General features: G+C 39.7%; 1 protein-coding gene across 2 annotated transcripts in view; it reads left to right on the top strand.

Annotated features, from left to right (window-relative positions):
• ITGA6 (integrin subunit alpha 6) overlaps positions 1-21,184 on the top strand; it is a 105,273-nt gene that overhangs the window by 17,676 nt on the left and 66,413 nt on the right. For both annotated transcript variants that reach the window (XM_027678554.1, XM_027678552.1), the window contains exon 2: positions 15,779-15,865. The gene's annotated coding sequence lies outside the window, so the exon portion shown is untranslated. The remainder of the gene's footprint in view (positions 1-15,778; positions 15,866-21,184) is intronic.

Raw genomic sequence — 21,184 nt, 5'->3', positions numbered from 1 at the left:
AGAGGTGAGAATAGTAAAATATTAAACTTGGGAATATAGGTCTATATTCAATGTTTGATGTTATTATAGAATATTTAGAAATTGGTCTTTGATCTGTTCTTTATTGTTCCAATGGTCAGGTCTGAAATCAAAGCTGTGCACTGATATTGCTGAGGTCTTTGCAGTTTTACCATCTGTAAATAAGAATAATGATACCAATTTTGTTGGCAAGGTATTTTGATGATAATGAACGTAAAGCGTTATTAAGAGCTGGGTTTTTATTTTCAGGTAAATATTACATTCAAATTATTTTTATTTGTCACTGAATTAACATATTATATTTGTAAATTTTGCAACTTTTCTTTCTCCTCTGATGGAATAATTTTCATTTACAGCTTTCAAATGGTATTTCATTTTAATAATTAGAATACATTTTTTAGTTTTGTTTTCTTTTTTTAATTTACCTCTGGTGGATCCCAGTCAGTACATGTTTTCCTATACTTATGCTTTTCTTTGAAGAATAACAATGGAGACAGCAGGTGTGGTGATTGATTCTGGTGATTGATTGACTAGTTAAGTGCTGATGTCTACAAAAGGAGTTAAGGCCATTTTCATAAAATTGAAAATGAAAGAAAATTATAAGGGGTGGATTTTTTTTAGTGATTGAGACAGCTTTTGCTGTATATTGTTAGAAAATGAATTTCCTGCATAGTAGCAATTAGATTTCTTGAATTATATTATCATTCTATTCAGTTTAATATTATAGTTGTCACTTACATAATGAGCCTTCTGTATGCAGCTTTGATACACGGAGCCTTGCTATTTCACACAGGGAACATGAAAGAAATAAGTATCTACCTCTGGATTTCCCTGCATGCCCAATAGTCTGCACAGTAAGTTTTCAGATACAAATAATGGAACCGGCATGATCTCTAAATGGTAAAAGATGTCCTTTCTGCTGACTACCAGTGAGCTACACCAGCTCTCAGGCAGCATGTTTTCATTTTTGCTGCTTTGTTTCTACTTAGAAATTCCCACATCCACACAGGCTAATACTGGGAAATATTTTTTCATGGTTTCACGATTTTATTTGCTCAGATGTGTTTTTTCATTAGTGTTTAAATTTTTTACTTAGATTGCACACAAAATATATTTTTTACTTAGATGGTACACAAAATATAAATATATTTCTCTAGCATGAAGACATATAGTCACAATATGAAAAAAGGGACATGAAACAGGGTATTACAAGTTAAAGTGCTGTGACACACATGAATTTACAGGATGGCTGGGATCAGGGAACCAAAACTACATTAGCAGGAATAGAAATATTTTGGAAAGTACTTTTCTGGAACAGAACATATTCAGTGCTCATGAAGAATGCCGGTGCTACTTGGAAAATGATGAAGAACAAATCTGTTTAATTTGACTGTAGATAGGACCAACTCAAGTCCAGTACCAGTATACTTGGTTTATTGGTTGGTTTTTTTTGGCCAATATGCCATGCTTGTCTAAGGTAGTCAACAATATCAGAGTGTCTGAACATTGGGTTCCTTACAATAGCTCACTTCCCAGACAGCTCCAATATAGGCAGGACTTCGGTGTGTTTCCTATTATGGCAGCGTCTGGTTATTTCCTTTTTGTGCTTATTAGATCTTGCATGCTTAATGAAATTATGCTCTTTAGAGGCTCCAAAATGCAGGCCAGTCTCTATCTGGTATTGTTTTGGATTATCTGTGGAGTTTCTCTCTGGTTTGTATCCAGATGAAATTGTACCAGTTTTGCACATCTGCAGCTGTGCAGAGCCCACTGCCCCATGGGGCGAGAACACCCAAAAGACTGGTGTGTCTCCCCTCTGTGACAGGGGCTCTGTGGGGAAATTGGAGGTTAAGTGATCTGATGGATGAGGGGACTTTCCTGCTTGGCTGTTGTGGGTTGACCTTGGCTGGATTCTAGGCACCCACTGAAGTCGCTCTGAGCTGGGAGAGGTCACACAGGCAAACAAAAAACTCAGCGTGGGGTTAATACTAAAATTTATTACTAACAGGATAAGATCTAAAGAGTGAGAAATAAACCAGTCTTAAACACACTTTCCACCCACCCCTCCTTCCTTCCATGTTCTCCCTCTTCCCCCTGCAGCAGGGCAGGGAGACAAGTCACCCCCTCGGGCAACAGGTCTTCCAAATCTGCTGTCCCGTAGGTCACTCTTCCATGGGCTACAGGGCGACAGCCTGCTTCACCGTGATCCTCACCACAGGTTACTGGGAGGGCCATAACTCTGAGTCCTTCCCCTGCTCCGTGGGGACCCTCCCACGAGTAACAGTCCTTGACAGACCTCTGCAATGTGGGGCCATCCCTCAGGCAGTAGTTCTTCCATATCTACTGTCTCCACGGGGGGTAATGGCCTTCTTCCATGCATCCATCTGCTCCAGCATGGGCTTGGCTGCACTGCAGCAGGCCACCTTGGCCTGGCTCGACTTGGCCGGGGGGGAAGGGAGGGCAGTACCTGCCGGCAGGGGCCACTGCTGCCCTGGCCTAGCCCGTGGGGCACTCCCCCCCACCTCTCGCAGTTCACCTTGGGGGCTTTGGCACTGTCATTGCTGTTTGGCTCCTCGGGCAGGATGGGCTCCAGCACGGGCTGCTCGCGGGGCAGGCCTGGGGGCTGCAGGGCCGCTCTCTGCAGGGCCGTACGCCCCAGCCCCAGCCGCCCCTTTGCAGGGGCCACTGGTGCCTGCTCCCCGCTAGGTCCCGAGAGGCCCGGGCCGGGCTGCCGTCGACCGCCAACCACCCCCAACCCCCCACGGCGGAGCAGGCAGCAGGGCCGCCCGGGAGCTTCGGTCAGCTCTCCCCGGCTCAAAAAAATTCTTCTGCCCAACAGCTTGTTCTTAAATATGTTATCACAGAGGCATGATTATTGGCTCTCCCTTGGCAAGGAGCAGGAAGTCCTTCCTGTAGCCAGCTGTCATTGGCTTCACTGGGGGGGAAACTTCTAGCAGCTTCTAACCGAAGCCACCCTATGTAGCCCCCCCGTTACCAAAAACCCAACCACCTCAACCCACTGGCAAATACCCGAGAGTCTTTCTTCATTGTTTGTGTGGTGGGATGTTGAAGGAGCACTTCCTGAAGAGGAGACATGGCTATGAGCTGAAGGGGCTGTGCATGGCTACTGGCATTTGCCCTTGCAGGCACATGGTCTTTCACTGAGAAACACCTTTTCCCCAGTCAGGGGTCCAGTGCTGATTTGCAGGCACCCGCTATAGGCACCCACCTGCCCTCCACAAGCTTAGCTTGGTTGTTTCCTCCTTGTGCACCACTCAGATGGCTGGCACTCAGAGGTAAAGGCGATGGGTTCAGCTGCACCATGAGGAATTTCAGGAAAATCAGGCACTTAGTTTGAGGCTTTGCTTGGACATTAAAAGTAATGGTGCTTGTGCTTGAGTAAATAGGCTTATTGGCTTCAAAGGCATCTACTTACATTATCTGCAAAACGTTTTCTGTGTTTGTATGAAGAACACGTGACTGCTTGGAAAGTGGGAAGTTGCAGTATTTTTAATAGAGAGAGGGATAGTGTTTAAATAAAAGGAGTAATTGAAAAGTTCATGGCTTCCCTGCCAAATCAAATCAGATTTTTTTTCAGCCATTGTCTAAGAATTTTTGGTAGATGTGCTACGTCTGATGGAGGGACATGGTGCTTGTGGACATGAGGACTAGTGACCATAAAACAAGAGCAAAATGTCCTTCCGTGAGTGTGGGGCAGAAATGATTTTTAAGTCAAAGGGCCATTTTGTTAAACCATCTAGTCTGGACTTAGTGTTTCACAGTAACTCCTTGTCTAGAAGCACATTCTTTTTATGCTAAAATCGTTGATTCACTCATGACTCCTAGACTTATATGAATAAACCCTTTCCATTTCACCTACTTGCCTTGCAGCAAAATCACTTCATTTTAGGTTTTTAAATAAATGTTGGCTAAAATGAGCATTTAATTAAATAATAAGGACCTCTGTTGCTCAGCTGTTAAATAAAGATCAAACTCCATTTGGCTGTAAAAACTTTTTAGACATTGCTTAGCAAAACATACTTTATTTTTATAAAGGCATCTGGTATTTCTGGACACAACGTTGTCTGCTAACTCTAACTGCCAGTTTCTTTTAGTGGTGTTTTATTGTCTTTCAAGACTTGCTAAGTTGCTGCCCAGCTTTGATTTATGTCAGTAATAAAAACCAGTAGTTTGGAGCAATGTATAATCAGTCAGTATCTCATACATCCTATGACTAGCCATTATCTGTCTTAACTTATTCCCATCATATATTTCTGAAGCAGTAAGTCTCCCGAAGAGACTCTTTTTGAGCAGGTGCTGCCTTTTCAGTTTTATCCTCGTTAACAATTAATCCTTTTTCACAGTTCTTTCTGTAGGTAACAATAGGGTACATGTTTCTCCTTCTCAGAGTTTTGTATATATATGTCCAAGGAAGGAAAAAGGACACACTTCAGTTTTTAAATGTGTTGTATGTTTAGCTCAGTGTAAACAAGGAGTAATCTCTTAAATTCTGCTCCTTGCATGCGCAAGTAGCAATGAAAACAAAAAGATTAAAATCACTTATTCTGTAGGATGGTGCTTAATGAGAGATCTTTTCAGAGAGAAGCATATTTGTCTTGGTAATAAGACTGGAGTCTCTTTTTCTTGCTTTGATCTTCATAAAAAATTAAGAACCCAGTGATGAATCAGTGTTGCATTAATGAAATTATATGGTGGTAAGTAACATTAAGCAAATTATATTTAGTTGGTTTTCTTTTTTTTCTTATGAAGATTATGAAGATTACACTGTAGCTCAGGTCCTTTATAATTATTTTGGATGTTTATACCATTCGTATCTAGAAAGCGTAGAAGTCCTGCAAGACTTATGTGCTTGTGGCTGTGTAGTTGCCTATACATGAAACACTGTGAGTTCTTGGCAGTTGGAGTGTGTAACTCAGGATTTCAAATCACGAGGTTAGCATAAAAAACCTGTACATTTTGAAAGTAATTTTTTTTTGGTCACAGCCCTCATAAAGCACCTCTTGAGAGGTGTAAGCCAGACCAGTGCATTGCTGGGTCTGTTCTACACTCCTAGACTTCCCAAGGCTGCTCTTGCTTGTTCTCCTGTGTTTGAGGAGTGGCTTTTTAAAGGAGCTTTCAGAATCCTGCTCCACTTCATGACTGCTTAAGGGAGTGGATCTTCATGTTCTGGCTACATATTACAAGATTGCCTAACACCTTTCCCCTAGGCTCTATGTCTCCTTGTGCCCTTCATCTCTCAGAAGTTGTGCCTTACCATGCAGCCCTCTGGGGACACATAGTATGGAGCTTGAAACTTTTGGAAAGTCTTTTGTCTCCAGTTATTACAAGAAGCCACATAGGCAGGAGTACTCCATGCAATTCTGTTTCAGTATCCTCAGCACTCCTGAGCTTTCTCAGGGCTAAGGTCAGTCTGCTCCTATGACTTGGCTTCCTGTTTTTTTTTTTTTCTGTAGTTGCAATCTGAGTCATGAAGCAAGCCTGTGGATCTTACCTACTTTCTTATTTGAACTTCCTTTAAATGAGCCTGTGAGACTAATAGACCAAACTTCATGTGATAGCATGTGCCCAGCATGCTTATTGAATAGCTGAGATACTTCATCGGGAGACTGTCTGCTTGACTAACGCTTGCCTGAAATTCATACCAGAAAACTTGACTGGCCCTGGATGTCAGTGGATTTACTGACTAACAGATGATCTATTTCAACTGACTGGCAAGTCTTGGAATATTGTCGTATAAACAGCTTCATTTGGGCTCAAGCCTGTATCATGTCTTTTGTACCATACCTCTATGCACATCCACTACTCCTGCATACTGTAAGTTTGCTATGCAGGTAGGGTAATAAGTGAATTTAAACAGCTGCTAAAGGTATTGTATTCTACTTCACTTTTCTGACTTCCCACTGGAAGTGCACAGAAGCATTTGCTTGGTACAGTGACAGTGGAGAAAGTAGTTTGGGAAGACGATGGGCTGACAGCTAAGCCCAGGGAGGTGGGACTGTGCACATTCAGTGCGTACCCTTAAGTATATTAGCAGGCATGTTGTGAATAGTTGGAGAGAACAACATCACCCAACATTGAAGCTGCATCCCAGTGCTGTCTAATACTAACTGGGGAAACTTCTATTATTAACACCGTATATTATATGTTATTGGCTTCAAAAGCACACTTTAAAAATTAGGTTAAAAAGAAACCCATAGAAAATAAAAGGTATTAAGAACAATTTTAATGACCTTCCTAAAGACTTTGCCTTCTTCTAGGTAGTTAACCTTTCTTTCTTGGAATTTGGTGAAGTCCTTGGTTTTATTCTTGGGGTTTTTGTTTTGCTTTGGTTGGTTGGTTTTGTTTGGGTTTTTTTCTTTAATAGGTGAAAACTGCCTTCAAAATCTGCTATTGTTTGCTGAAGTATTTTATCCTGAGAGTGTTTACAAACTCACGATCAGCAGATTGCCAGGGTTTTCAATCAAGGACAAAACCACCCACCAGCCAGCCTTTTCTGATAAAGAACTTTATCTATACTTCAGCTTTCTCTTTTCTAGCTCAGATGACTCACTGCTGAGCTGAGTCATCTTCCATCACGGCTCATTATCAAGCTTGAACACGCATATACCCCTAAATCTCTTCACCAGCTGCTTGTTGATTTAGCAGAGCCAGGACTCGCTTTGGGTACAAATTTTCAATTTCTTTCTCTGAAGTTGCATTTTGCATGTGTTTTGTCTCTTGAAATCTCATTTAGAGTTAGAGGTCTATTTTAATGTTTACATGAACATCAGAAAGCTGGCAGTTTTTCATCACTGAAGCTGGAAACCAAGCCAAGTGTGAAGACAGCAACATATTCCCATCTACTCTTCCCTCCAGTTGCAGGAATAAAGGCATGGGTCGGCAGAGGCAAACAAAACCCAGAAATTAACATCCTGGATCTGGTCCTCTAGGGGAGTGCAGCTGTTATGTCAATTTTATTGAAAAGTGTAATTAATTGATATTGTAGGGGAAAAGTCAGATTTCATCAACTGGTGGACTGGAACTATACAGTGCTTCTGTTAAGCCTTCTTTGCTTTGCTCCACTAATTCTGCTGGTAAACTTTCAGTACCACACTGGGAAATAATATTGAACTAAACGTGGGCCAAATAACTTGTTTGACGCTCAGCATAACCTTGAGATAAACAGCAGGATGTGCAGCACTTTGCTTACAGCACAGTCTGTTCACAAACTGTGGAAGAAGTTACTTATGTTTTCAGTAAAGACAAGTGGCTAAGTGGCCTTATTTTAAAATATTAAGGATTTAAAATCAAAGAACAGTTGAGTGAGTGATAAGCAGTGACCCAAACCTTTGAACTGAAGTTCTTTTGAAACTTTCTCACACACCCCCCACCCCCCTTTCTTATTTTCTTGTCCTCCAAGGACTGGCAGAGGCAGGGAGAAAGCAGCACAACCTTGAAAAAAGTTTTCTTAACTCAGCTAAAACTTTGGAGGACAGTTTTTGCTGTTGTTGCCATTGTTACATGAGGACTCAGAAAACTGTGAACTATCACAAAGCTCAGATGTGGATACAAACCCTCCCATAGTTTTAGACTAGTAAGATAGATAGTAGACTGTCTGTGGTGCCCTTCTTACTTACTTCACCCTTCTTCAAGCCACCTTGCAAGATGTGTCTTTCACTGACCTCAGTACTTTAGGGAAGTAGGTGATGTACCAAAAAAGGTGTTAGCTTTAAAATAAACCTGAAAAAAATGTTGTGGAAAAAAACCCATAAATAGATGGCAGCAGCACTGCAGCGGTGTTGATGTATGTAGTATGTCCAGATTTGGCTTCATCTGATCAGTGTATATTTACCAGCTATGGATTTCATTTGTATTCTGCAAGGAGCTCCTTCATTTCAATAGACTGCTGATGGTCCAAGGCTGGCAGTTAACCTTGGCACAACCCATGATAACTGTGAGAAAGGAAATCATATAGCTAGCTAAAAAGGAGAAACCTGTTAAAATACAAAGAAATGAAAGTTGACTCTGAAAGCTGCATAGCTGAAATCTTCTAATGTAGGAGAGTAGAAGATATTATTTTCATCAAAATGCATACCTCTGGGAAAAATACATTCTCTTGGGTCTGGCTTTTCTGGCTTGGCACTGTTTCAAGATTGTGACATTGTAAATGAGCATGAAGTGTACACTGCTAGAGTGGTATAAACCAGCTTTTTATGTAATAAGGATTTTATTTATATATATTTATTTTTATATATATATATATATATGTAATGTTTTACTGGACACAGAAGATACTATTAGTTCTAAGAAACCAAGATCCCGTTTCCTTGAAATCAGTGGTAAAAATCTTGCTTGACTTTCAGGGGGATTAATATATTACTTCTTGTTTGAGAATATCCCCAAGGAAACACCAGTGCTTGACTATCTCTTTCTCTCTCTCTCTGTCTCTCTTCTGATACTTCAATCTGGCATGCTTGTTATGGAAGATCTGCACGCTACTGAACGTCTTTTGTTTCTCACAGCAATGCCTCTTCTTTGCCAACATACAAAACAGGATAAACCCCCAATATTGTAACATGACAGGATGAATTTTCTGTGGGTTCAATACCACAGAGTCCTGTAGAGTAAGACCACTTAGAAAAATGTACAGTGCTCTTAGTTTGAAACACTTCCAATAGAAATGTGTGATTTCTGTTCTTCTGCTCCCCCAGAAATCCATCCATCTTTTGCTGCTTTAGACAGATTTCATCAGTTTTGAACTGTATTTAAACTCTACTTTTGCTTTTTATGCTTCAGCTATTTCAGGACATGCCCTTTGCTTATGAGTTCTTCATTTAGCCTTCTTGGTTGAATAACTTCTCTTTTAAAGCTCCTTGTTTCTTGATCTCTAACTTCAAGGCAAATGTATATGTGACAATGGCAAGTTGAGTATGATACCTTAACTTGCTTTGAAATATTTTGAAACAGAGTGTTGACAGTCTTTACTTTTGATGCAATTAGTAGGATCATAGTTCTACCTACAACTCATATAATGATGTTGAATCTAGTAATTCTTGTATAATTTCAGAGGGCAGAAATCTTGCCCTTCTCTATAATTGTTGGGTGGTTTTGTATTGAGTTTTTCTTCTTTTTGCAGTATAAATTCCTACTGAAAGACTCTTGAGCCTAAAGTCTTTTGCAAAACAGAAGCTGACTTCCTATTTTAAAGAAACGGTCACACAATTTTTTCGGTAAAGAATGGTTAATTATTTCTCAAGAAAGTTGTTTATCACTCAAGATCCTATGTTTCTTGGCATTTACGAGAAATCATATAAAGCCCATTAAATGATATATCTTTATTCTTTTCTCAACTAGGGCTGTGCAGATTTAAAAGCAGATACTGGAAAGTCATGGAGAAAGGTCTTGCCCTGATAAATGTTCACAAAGAGGAGTTACTAAGCTATGCTGGTTCCTTCGATGCAAACACCTTTGCATGTGGCCTCATCCCTGGGAACTGCATGGGTCAGCGAACACTTAGATGTTTTTTGCTGGTATCTCTGACAACCTCACAGTGGAAAACCCTGTTGTCAGTTAACAGTTCTTCCGAGCCTGGGACACTGCATGATTTCATGCTCTCAACTGGCTACTGAATCAGGTTGTACACAAAATATTCAACTAGACATTGATGCGCTGTGAGTAAATCCTCATAGTGCTGATGTCACAGCGGCTTTGGGGTTTGTCAGGACTCCTGGCACCTGAGCCTCTCTTGTCTGTGTGCTACTGAACACTTACTGTGGTTGTTTGAGGATCTGCCCTTGAAGTGCCACAACAAAAGCCTCTTGGAGAGAATGGGTAATACTGCAATATGATCAAGCTGAGCCACAAACCACAAGTGCACAAATATGTGTTATTAACGAAATAGATTCTAATGTCTCTGAAGTACCAAACCCTCTTTGGGTAACCACTCCTTTTTTTTAGTGCATGGATTTTTGATATGATACATCTTGACAGCTCTTGCAGAGCCATTATAGCCTAGCACAAAACCAAATGCTTTTATTACAAAGACTCATGGCACAAAAAGACTTGTGATGATTTTCTATTAAATATGGTAGTGGCACACGTAGTTTAAAAATATGACACTTCCTTTGCAATTCCTCTAGCGTATATACACAAGCTAGTGTTCTAAACGTGATTATGCAGTCAGGATATTTTTTCCCTTAGTAGTGCAGTCTGTATTCTATGAAAATAATAGTTGGTACTTAGAGCCATCTTTTCAAAGTCTCTTTCAATTTCAAAACTTTTAAAGCATTCTGAGATGGTTTAGCATGCATTATACCTGTTTTACAGTTAAGAAGGCTGAAGTGCAAGCTGAATGGTTTGTCTGAGATCACAGAATATAGCAGTGGTAAATCTAGGAGAAGAGTAATGGTGTTAAAGCCTATTGTTTCATAGCTCACTTAATGCATGTTTTCTGGTGTTGCTTTGTCTAGAGGTTAAAGGGCAGAAAATGCTTTTTCAGTTCAGAGATACAGGACTGCAGAAGCATTATTTAAAATTAATGTGTATTTTCACATTCTGATTTGATTTTGTACTGATATTAAGACAAATTGCTTGGTTACCTTTTTGGGGGGGAAGGAAAAGGGTAGAGTCATGAGTAAAATGTTATTGAGGTCAGTCAAAAGAGACATGGTTGAAGCTGTTTGGAAATAGGAAAACAGAGAAGTTGAAACAACTAATCCTTCTGTGTAGCATTGCAAATAGAGCCCTCGTGGGCTGAGAAAGGATTGTGGGACTGGGGGGAGGGAGGAGAGCAGCATTTCACTAAGTAGCTGAGGCAGCAATGTTTCAGCTAACATGATTTTGGGGAGTAGCTGCTTGATGAGGTGCTGTTTCACTAGAACATAAAGCAAAACACCTGAAAGAATCAACCTCTTGCCCCCTTTCCCCCCCCCCTTTTTTTTTTTGTTTGAGATATTTTAATTACTCTTAGATGTAGGTCACTGGTTTTGGCAAACTTGAACATGGGTTTTGTAACTTAAAAATTCTATGCAGCTTGCTCACCAGGCTGCACTGAGTTCACTTGAGTGCATGGAGGAGTCAGACGGACCAGCAGACCTGAGGAGGAGCAGGAGGGAGTCTCATGGTGTGGCAAACCCGAGGGAAGCATGGATGATGTTCCAGCTGGCCTGCTGCTTCCGAAGGCAACTTACAGCAGCTGAAATGCTGTTCTCTGCTTTTTCATTTGTGTCAAGAAATTGAGATGTTTCTGTTGTTTTACATACCTGACAGTTTGTGAGTTCTGCACTGAGTGCTACTGTGTTAGTGCTATGTTTAAATATACAGGTTTGCAGCAACAAATCTCCTTGTGCACATATAGTCCTTGATGCTGACTTTGTGCCTGAGGTAAGCGCTATGTCTGAGAATGGGAGCTGTCACTCTCTGAATTTCCTGGTCTTTGTGTAATTAAATTATTGGTCATGATATTGTCTTAGCTGTGGCAGGCAGACATAGCCTTGAATGCAAAAGTATCTCTGGTTGGGTCATTGCGTACTGTAGAGTGTGGGTCTCCAGGATACTTATGCCATCAGGGTTAAGGTTTTCTGGAGGTACAGTAAAAAAATGGGATTGGTAGGTTGGGATCATGCTCGTGATAAAATGGCCACTTGTTGTTTTTCCTCCATCTCAAAAGGGTTATGCTTTTGTAATGTAAATATTTTCTAACTTAAAATTAATGAGTTGTCTAGATTATTTTCCATCTTTTACATCACACTTTGGCAAAAGAAATATCATGTTTGTTTTTTTTTCTGTTAGAAGAGTGATTTCATGCTCACACCACAAGGATGAGAAACAAGTATGGATGGGTTGGCATGTGCTGTCTATCCAGCTTTTCAGGAGCCCTGCTATCTCCCCACGGGAGGGTGTTTAGCAGTAGCTATGTCAGCTGCTAGGCATGCTTGTGAGCCCAGGACTATTTCAACAGAGTTTACATAATTCTTATAGAGCTCCAGAAGTCATGTTTTGGGGATAGTAAGTTGCAAATAGCTTTTTACTGAAAAACCACGAGTAGTAACCAGTAGCTTTGTGACACAAATTCAGAAAATACCTCCTTGCAAAAGACTTCTTGAAAACTCCTCCAAAAGACTGCAGAAGAATTTTATTACCCATTCCAAGATTATCAAACATGTTGGGCTCCAGGAGATAATTTCTGTTTTTCACTTCAATTGCACTTTAATATTCTTTCAGGGTCTGACATGAAAGGTGGGTTTCTGCTTTACAGAGCATTTGTAATATATGAGGGCACAGCCACAGTAGAGATAGCCTTTGGCTATTAAAACCCAAATATACTTAGACTGTTTGTTTGGCTTTTCTTGTATGCTATATACAATAGCTTTCTTGGTGTATATAACCTGAAGGGGCTTTCCTACATCATGCTGGCTACTGTTTTGATTTGGAAGGAATAGAAACATCAACATGCCTTCTAATTTCCTCTGCTCTGGTTCTGTTTAATATAATTAGCTTACTAAGCAGTAAGACAGTCAAGGTCATTAGCATCAACTCCATTCTTTGTCTTGACATGTTAGCTACCCACTTTTCCTTCAAAATTATCCTTAAAAATCCTGTTAATTTTTAAAGTTTAGTAACTATAGGAACACATTCAAATTTGTGTTTTTCTCCCTGATTTCTGCATTGTGCTCTATTTGAGTCCAGAGAGGCTCAGGTGTCAACAGCTTCTGTGCAAGATATTGTTCTCTCGGAGACCTGTGATACTGTTCCTTGTGTGTAAAGTGGAAAATATGGGGTAGGTTCTTAAAAAAGTTCAGAGGAATGGGAATGATTGGCTCTGACTCCTGGAGCCTCACTGAATGAACAATTAAGTAATGGCAATATATAAGAAACACCTGGAAATGAACACCTGTGTAATTTGACCCTTTGTTGTGTCAAACAAGGGTGAGATTAGTTAGTAATTTGTATGAAAGTAAGCACCACAGGGCCCAGTCTTAGCTACATGGTGGTTTGATCGCAGGAGTAACCAGGCCTTTTCTACCTAATTTCTCTTACTGATCCCTGCAGTTGCACTCAATTTTTTGCGGAAAGGATGTTTCCAAGCAGATTTTTCTTTCTGAATATACTTTTCACTGCTTTTTCTTTCACAACCAAAAAGCACCTGGAAACAAAGAAAAAATGCCAGTTAGGACTTGTCAAATACCTCTTCCATTCTGTCAGATGTTTTGTGAACTGAACTATCTACGTAACTGCATTAATTTTCATTATAAACACAGCAGTTGTGTTTATCTGGGAAATACTGTGGTTAAAAATGACTCATGTATACCTTACAGAACTATTCCACAATAAACATGTATTTTGTGTATGAGAAAAATCCCAAAGGCAAAATTCTTCAGCTGTACTTCAATGTGTAGCTAGAATTTCAGACAGATTGTCTATTTCAAAATCTAAACAAATCATTTGAGGCCTCTACATTTTTAGAATACTTCTTTTTTGATAACAACCACCTTGTAATGAAGTCTCTGGGCTCTTTGGCATCATATGTTCTGTGTAAGGTAGAAATGAACACCTCAAAGTTATTTTAGTTATTTTTTTCTAGATTTTTTATCTATTTTTTCTACTAGTAATAGTAGAAGCATTTACATCTTATATATTACAAATATTTTCTGAAAAATGCCATGTTTATTTAATTAAACCGAGAAATTCCTTGGCTTTGTATACTAGGGGACAAAAGGATATATTACATGCTTTCTAATTTTGAAGGTACTTGGCATAGTGCTGTCTGTATGCTGTGAATTAAAGAATGCCTGCTTTTTTTTTTAAGTACAAGTACACTATGCAGTTATTTAGGAAAAAAAAATAAAAAAAGTCAGTCTAAATTGGAAGCTTGGAATGTGGTGTTTTTTTGAAACTGCTTTCAGTTGATGCTTAATAGTATTATAGTTGTCACAAGTAAGGTCTAAATCTGTCTATCTTACTTTGTTACTCCCTTCTGATAGAGAATTCTAGAGTACCTATAGCTTTATATTTATGGATACCTTTTTTTTTAATGTCTGAGGCTTTTACTGTTTATTATGAAAGCTTATATTGTCTTGCATTGTAAACTCTGGTGACTGTTGTTAATCTGTGCAAAGCACTGATTTTGCAACAAATGATCATTTTGCACACACAGGAAATGCAAACAGACTCTTGATAACTATCTTCTTATTTTTTTTGCCCCATGACAAATATACTGCAGATTTACAGCACTGTTTTGCTGACTGATGAAAGCAAATGTTTTCCTGGGAATTGCATTTTTTCATGTCCTTGCAGCTGCTGTCCATGTTCTTTAAGCTCTTTTTAAAAGGTAACACTTCATCTTCATTAGATAAATGATATAATCTGTAAAGCTCCAGAGTTGGGACCACATGCAACTGTGCTGAACTTCTGCGGTACTTTTCACCTAGAGCAAGGTCAAGGCTAGGATTTCTGCAAAAGCTTTAGCACGATGCTTAAGAAGGCTTTTCCAAAAACTGCGATGGGAATCTCCCTAGGAATGGCAATGTGAGTGAGGAATAGACAGGCTAGAAATAAATAAGTAGATGTCCATACATAGGCTTACACAGCTAATGGTTGAACAAAGAAAATTGATAACAAATGATTTAGAGTGAAAGCATATAGTTGTAATTTGCTGTGATATTTAAGGCATAAATGCAGAAATGGGGACAATGTAATAGAAATCTGAAGGTCCTTTGATCCCATTTCCTTTAATCTTTTAAGGTTACCTCCTTGTCTTGCAAAAGCTGAGAGGAGCACTCCTGTTGTGAAGGAACTGCTGATGACACTGACGGATGGTGTTGTGTGGTGAGAGGAGAGGGCTGTTCTCTACCCTTGGCCTGGGCAGTGTCTGGTTGATCACTGCTGAGATGCCTTGAGATGTCAGTGAATCTCTTGCAAGGAAAAGATAGGAATGAATGACTATTCACCTCTTCCTAATGCATGTTCCATGCAGCAATTGATGGAAGCTCCTAGTCCATAATGCAGATTCTTGCAATGCTTTCTATGCTATGACAGTTAATTTTTCCCTATGAATTATATAGGGAGATGTCACTTAGATTTCCCCCTGATGTTGTATCTATTTTATAGTAGAACAGTTTTCAGTCTCAACTTTTTGCATCAAAAAAAATAATATTTTACTGGAATATTTGGATCAAACTGCTTTTCAGTCTCCCCAGACATCCTCTAATTTTATTCCAGCAGTAGCAAGAGGAAATATTCTCTTTTTCTTCTTCACAGATTTACAGAATGCAGATATGTGATATTGAGTTACAACACTCTGACTCCAACATTGCTGATAGTTTGGTACAATTAAGTCAGACCTAATCTGAAAATAGGCCAAAATCCCAAATAAATATAGCATTAGGATTGCAATGAATAATTCCTGCTTTTTGAAAACAGTAATTGAATGCGCAAATATTAAAGGCAATCCACATGGGGGCCCCGTACATAAGATTTCTAATCTACTTAACAGGATCATTTTATATGGCTAGATTCAATTAAAAAGATAAATACATTCCGTTTTCTCACAGGAGAACCTGTCCATACTTTGTATTCAATCTAACTCATAGGGTGTAATTTTAAGCATTCGCTATGTCAGTGATTTGAATTTTTTTGACCCTCCCAAAAATGAATTTATTGCATTAATAGGGCTCTGGAAGACTTGGCAAATCCTGCAAGGCAATTTGATTTTTGTCACTCTAAGGTGTCTGCCCACCTCTTTCTTTCCATTCTCTGACAGGGCCAAAGGGAAATGTGTACTTCTGCCTCCTGTCTCTCATCCCCAGACTCCTGTGCTCGCTTAAGCTGCTGGTGAAGGGCTGCAAAGGTGGGTTTAGTGATGTCCTGAAAGAGCAGCTGCTGAAAGGCACTCAGAGCTCATCTGTTAACATCCAGAAATTTGCAGGGAATATTTGCGTGTCATGACCTGTCTCTGAGAAATGGCAGTTGGGTTAGATTTGAGTAAAGGAGATAGTAAGAAGATCCCCAAAACTCTCATAAAGAATTAGGCTGTAGGTTGTTTGTCTGGTCTGGGTTGATGCTCTGGCCTAAACTGGAAACTTGTTTGCAAAGTTTCCATCTGATTACTCACTGGCCTATAATGTATGAGCAGAGTGAGACCACGCTATTAAGTCATCCAGGACTGCAAATATGACGGCACTGAGGAACTGTTTAACATGGTGGTATTACTAGACAGTAGCTTTGTCTGACCTGTTTATTAGGATTGGGTCAAGTGATACTATGGCTAAGTGATATTTCTGGCTAAAGCCAGAAAGTAAATGACTGAACAAAATTTCCTGAGATGGTTCTAACTTATGCAAGAAACTAACCATATGCTCTGATTTATTACTTTATTTTCTATCAGCATAGAAAAAACTGACTATAAAAGTTTGCTATAAATCTCAGCTTAAATTTTGTGCATGGTTTATAAAGGTCATTGTGCCCAAGGCTCCTTATTTTCCACTTAATCAACTACCACTTCCATGGCCCAGTTGCATTTCAGCAAACATCCTTTCACTATGATGTGACACACCCAGTGAATTTGCACAATGTGTGCTTGAAGGAAGCCCTGATCTTTTTACATGTGAGGACAATGATTCAAGTGTTTAAAATTATCTGAATGTTCTGCATATCAATTCAGCATTGTTGTCATGCCTGAGTCTTTCTAAATGTGAAATTAGTAGATTTAGAACCCAGAGCTCCCCTGGAGTGTCCCCATAGATAGATTGTAGGTCACAATAACATGAGACAACCTAATTACCATAGCCATTGAAGGGACTGAATGCACAGTAGGCACTGGATTATGAATGCTCAGTTCCAAGGAATCCATTCCCTAAGTGGTTGCTGCTGGGTCCTTCATAGGCATTTTTATCTGTTTAGTCACAAATTTGTTCTACAACCATTGTGACAATATTATTACTTAAAAATATCTGCAAAAGTGTAAAAAATTCATCAGCAAATACAAAATGCAAATTGCATAATTTTTTTTTTCCTTTTAATGCTGAATTGGGGTGGGGGTGGGGGCTGGGGAATCTGCTGATTCTAGTTTCAATTGTCATGCATGACTTCTCTGTCTCTTTTACATTTGTTTTTGGTTTTCTATATGACATTGCAAATGTGGGGATGGCCCGAGTCAGAAGCTCAGCAAAACTTGAGAGCTTAGATTTTAACTGTATAGCTGGAGATTTTTTTTTGTCTTTGTCTTTTTTTTTTATTTATTTATTTTTTCTAGTAATGGTAGTAGCCACAACACTGTTTCCATCATTAAAAAAAAAAATCCTACTTCAGGCTGGGGGACAGGCACATTTTGTCTTCAGAAAGAGTACCCAGGTTCAGTTAGAGAACTGGAGTTCAGTGCAGCTGCTCTCTAGAAATGTTGTTATGTTCTGTATTTATGGTCTACATTACTCATTTCTAAAACTGGTCGTAGCAACCATCTTACTCTCCGACAATAACTGATGTTGCAGTGCTCATTTTTCTCTTTATTTTAAAGTTTAAACATTTAGAAACTCATGGGCAGGTTCTGCATGACAGCACCCAGGTCAGCTGGTCCATGTCCTTTTTACAGTATGGTCCAGGCTTTGCTCTTGTCATAACATGAGCATGAATGTGAGCACTCGCATCTCAGATTCAGAAGGGCCAATTCAGCTTGTATCATCTGGGAAGAGAGTTAAGTGAAAGGAGAGTAGAGCAGATTTTTGTGTCACTGTATTGTGTGTGCATCACTAGAAAATTGTCCCATGTAGATGATGCCCTACTGTGTCTAAGTGTAAGTAAATCTCTGTCTACGCTTACTCCCCTGTAGCTCTTGAGACTGAGCTGGGCAGATCTGGCAGCAAGCTCTTGATAAAAAAACTTGATACCTTGAAAGTTTTCATCTTAAATTGGTTTGGTTGCAGAAGTGACTGAGACAAGAAGATGGAAATGCTAATTTTGTTTTGTCATCTACCACTTTGACCCTTTTAAATACTGTGCTGAAATAGTTACGCAGGGATTGGTGCAAGCACTTGCATTTTTGTGCTCATAAAATAGCAACAACTCTGAATGACATAATTTGGTTCCAAATATCACAGTTCAGGGTTGTGCCTGGGTTCAACTTCTGCAGGACAAGGGCAGCCTACCTACAGTTACCAAATGGAAACTATTTCCACTTTGTATTTAGTTCACAGTTTGGATGCAAAAGTTGTGCCCAGAAGTTAAGTGAATTGCTAGCATCACACTTCTGCTAGCTCTCCAAATAATTTTTATGGCAAAGCTTAGAGAATTTTAAAGGATGGCTTGTACCAACTCTAAAAGAATTGACCTAAGAGAAATATCTGTGAACTGGGTTTTTTTGTTTGTTTTTTTGTTTTGTTCGATTTGTTGTGGGTTTGGGGTTTTTTTAAATATAATTTTGCTTTTAGAAAACTGCATCTTAGTAAATTAAATAATCTACTCTTAAAGCAGTAAAAATATTTTTTAGTGCTGTTTTTTTAAATAATAATCTGATTTATTATTTAGTAATATTTGAACTTCCAGTATTAATTGCCATTTTGGTGAGGTCACAATCTTCACATTTGGGATATTGTTGCAGTAAGAAGGCTGGGATGGTATTGGGGGCAGGGAATGAAGTAGGAATATTTTTGTCTTGAAGTCATCACTTCAGGTCCTGCCTGGGCCAAGTGGCATTGCCCCCATATCAGTGGGTGAGGGCCTGAGCTGGTTTTCCACGGGCTCTGCAAAACAAGATGAGCCACCCCCTGCTCAGCCCTTGGGATAAAGCTGTCATTATTTGATGGATATTTAATGGCACTTTGTGAAATGAAAGTTGTGGAGGCCTGTGTGGCTGTAGTCTTTGCTTTCACTGTGTGTTAACCATGGGGTGAGTAATTGAATGCTCATCCATGTGTGATCATCTGCACTGCCACAAGCTCATTATCAGCATTAGTGTGCTGAAGTCACCCGAGGCTCCATAATGATGTTGTATGTGGCCACTGCAAGAAGTGCTGCTGTCTTTGTCCTTGTCCCAAGACGACAGCCAGCAATTCCCGGTAGCCGTTGGAAAATCTCAGTTTATAGAATTATTACAATTCGTTTCTGCTGCAAGCTAGAATCTAAAATCTGCCAAGAAATTTATATGCTTGCATAGTCAAGTGGCTGCCTGCTGGTCAGATGCTGTGGCAGTTATTTTATTTTATTTAGGGTGAGGGCTGGGTGCAGCTGGCTAAGCATTGCATACAATGAGACTATAGAGAAATAACAGAGGAATAAAAACCAGAATACTTTGTGTGTTGTCTCAAGTCTGTGGAAGAACGGTGTTTGGGGCTTCATGTTGTGTCATTACATCAGTAGGTTCCTGGTTATTCCATTTCTGCTGCATTTTCTTCAGGGTTTTCCCTGAAGCTTCAAGAGCTGTATCTGCTTTGTCCCATGATGCTAGCAAAGGTGTGTAAATGGGTGAACACACCTATCAACTGTGAAAACCAGTAGTGAGGACAAAAAGGATGTGATAAAGTGTGGGGCTGCCATGGGGAGAGGCAGCCTCTCCCACCTCTCTGAGGACGGGGGGTGTCGAAGGTACTCTTGGGAGTTAAGAAAAACTTTTACTGACATTTTCCATCACATTCTGGATCTCTACAGAACCCAGTCATACTTACTGATGCACTACGCTGGGACATCAATGATTTCTGAGAAGAGATTTACTGACCCTCTTCACTGAATGATTTCTTGAATGTCCTTGTTGTATCACCCCTTGATACCATGTTGGAGATCCTGTGACACAGTTCCTGCACCACCAGTTTCCTGCCAGTGCCCTTTTTGTCCTTGTGGCCCAAGCCACTCCTTAAAAAAGGCTATTCAGCTCTTCTGAAGCACCCATAAACATACCCTGCTAAATGCTATGGGGGAGGAAGGAGAGACTTCACAGCTGGAGTGAGAATTGGAAATTCAAGACAAGTCCTCTTCTGCTGTCCAGGAGAGCACTGGCCGCTGAAAGTAGGTCGAGCAGTGTCAAAGGTGAATGAGAGGATTGAGAAGACAGACCAACTTTTTTCTACATATTTACACATTTATTTGGAAAGGAGGGGAAAACAAATGTATCAACTATTTCAGACATTTTTTTTGGGGTAAATGACAAAGCATTTTGGCATGCAGGAAACAACTGCTTCCTCTCTAGAGTTTTTCGGCACTTGAAAGGAAACAAGCCAACTCCAAACCTCTAAAGAGGAGAGCAGTTATAAAGACTGATTATTCTCCATGTAAAGCTTTTTAGGAGTTTCTCTTGCATCAGACAGAGTGATGATTCTTCTACACCCCAGTAATACCATTGTGTTTCATTTGGAAGAGTTTACCTTATGCGGCAATGGACAGTACTGGAGTTTTATAAAATTCGTATCTGCTACCAAGGACATTATATGTGGAATATTCCATGTAATTCAGTCCCCAAAATAGCTAATAAAGTGGCAAAAAAATAAAGAATGTTTACTACAGAGTTTCATGAGGAGACTTGAAATTCCACTTACGCTGAAGAAAACAGGGAAATGTCATCAGTTTTTAGAATGTTGTTGTTCTGTTTTAGAAACAATAGAGTCTTTTCTTCTAAATCCTTATTATGTTGAGGGATTTGGTTGTTTGTCTGTTGGTTTACAAGGACATTTGCCGTATATGCATGTTTAGTGCATATGTAGTATGATGATTTTGGTTACATGTGTGTTCTCACAGCCAGACAGACTGCTATATCCATGCAAACCTTTCCTGACCTCAGAGATGGTCTGGGCAAACTTAGGGAGGAGGTCTTCTGTTGTGTGCTTTGTAAGTCAGGGACTTCTCTAATGCAGAAAAGGGGGTCAGAATATCAAATATGAAGTTGTATTTATTGAGTAGGACTGGAGGACAGACAGAGATGCAAAAACCTAAGGGATATTAGTGGGTGAGGTACTGCTGTGCAAGTGCGATTTCTTTCATGTGTTACAGGATGGCTTGAATAGCAAGAAAATTCACTTTGTTAAATCCTCATACTTCCTAATTCCACATCTTGCTGTGGTTGTAACACAGACCTTGCTAAGTCAGCAGGAATTTTATGCCTGGATGGGGGAGCTCCTGTGCTGGAATTGGGGGTCGGATAATAATGGCCAGTCTTCGCGAACGAAGATTTTTGGGAAAGGTCTTT

Source organism: Neopelma chrysocephalum, unplaced genomic scaffold (assembly GCF_003984885.1).
Source record: "Neopelma chrysocephalum unplaced genomic scaffold, ASM398488v2 Primary Assembly neopelma1_44, whole genome shotgun sequence".
NCBI lineage: Eukaryota > Metazoa > Chordata > Aves > Passeriformes > Pipridae > Neopelma > Neopelma chrysocephalum.
Note: the sequence above shows the minus strand (reverse complement) of the source record. Positions and strands in the feature narration are given on the sequence as shown.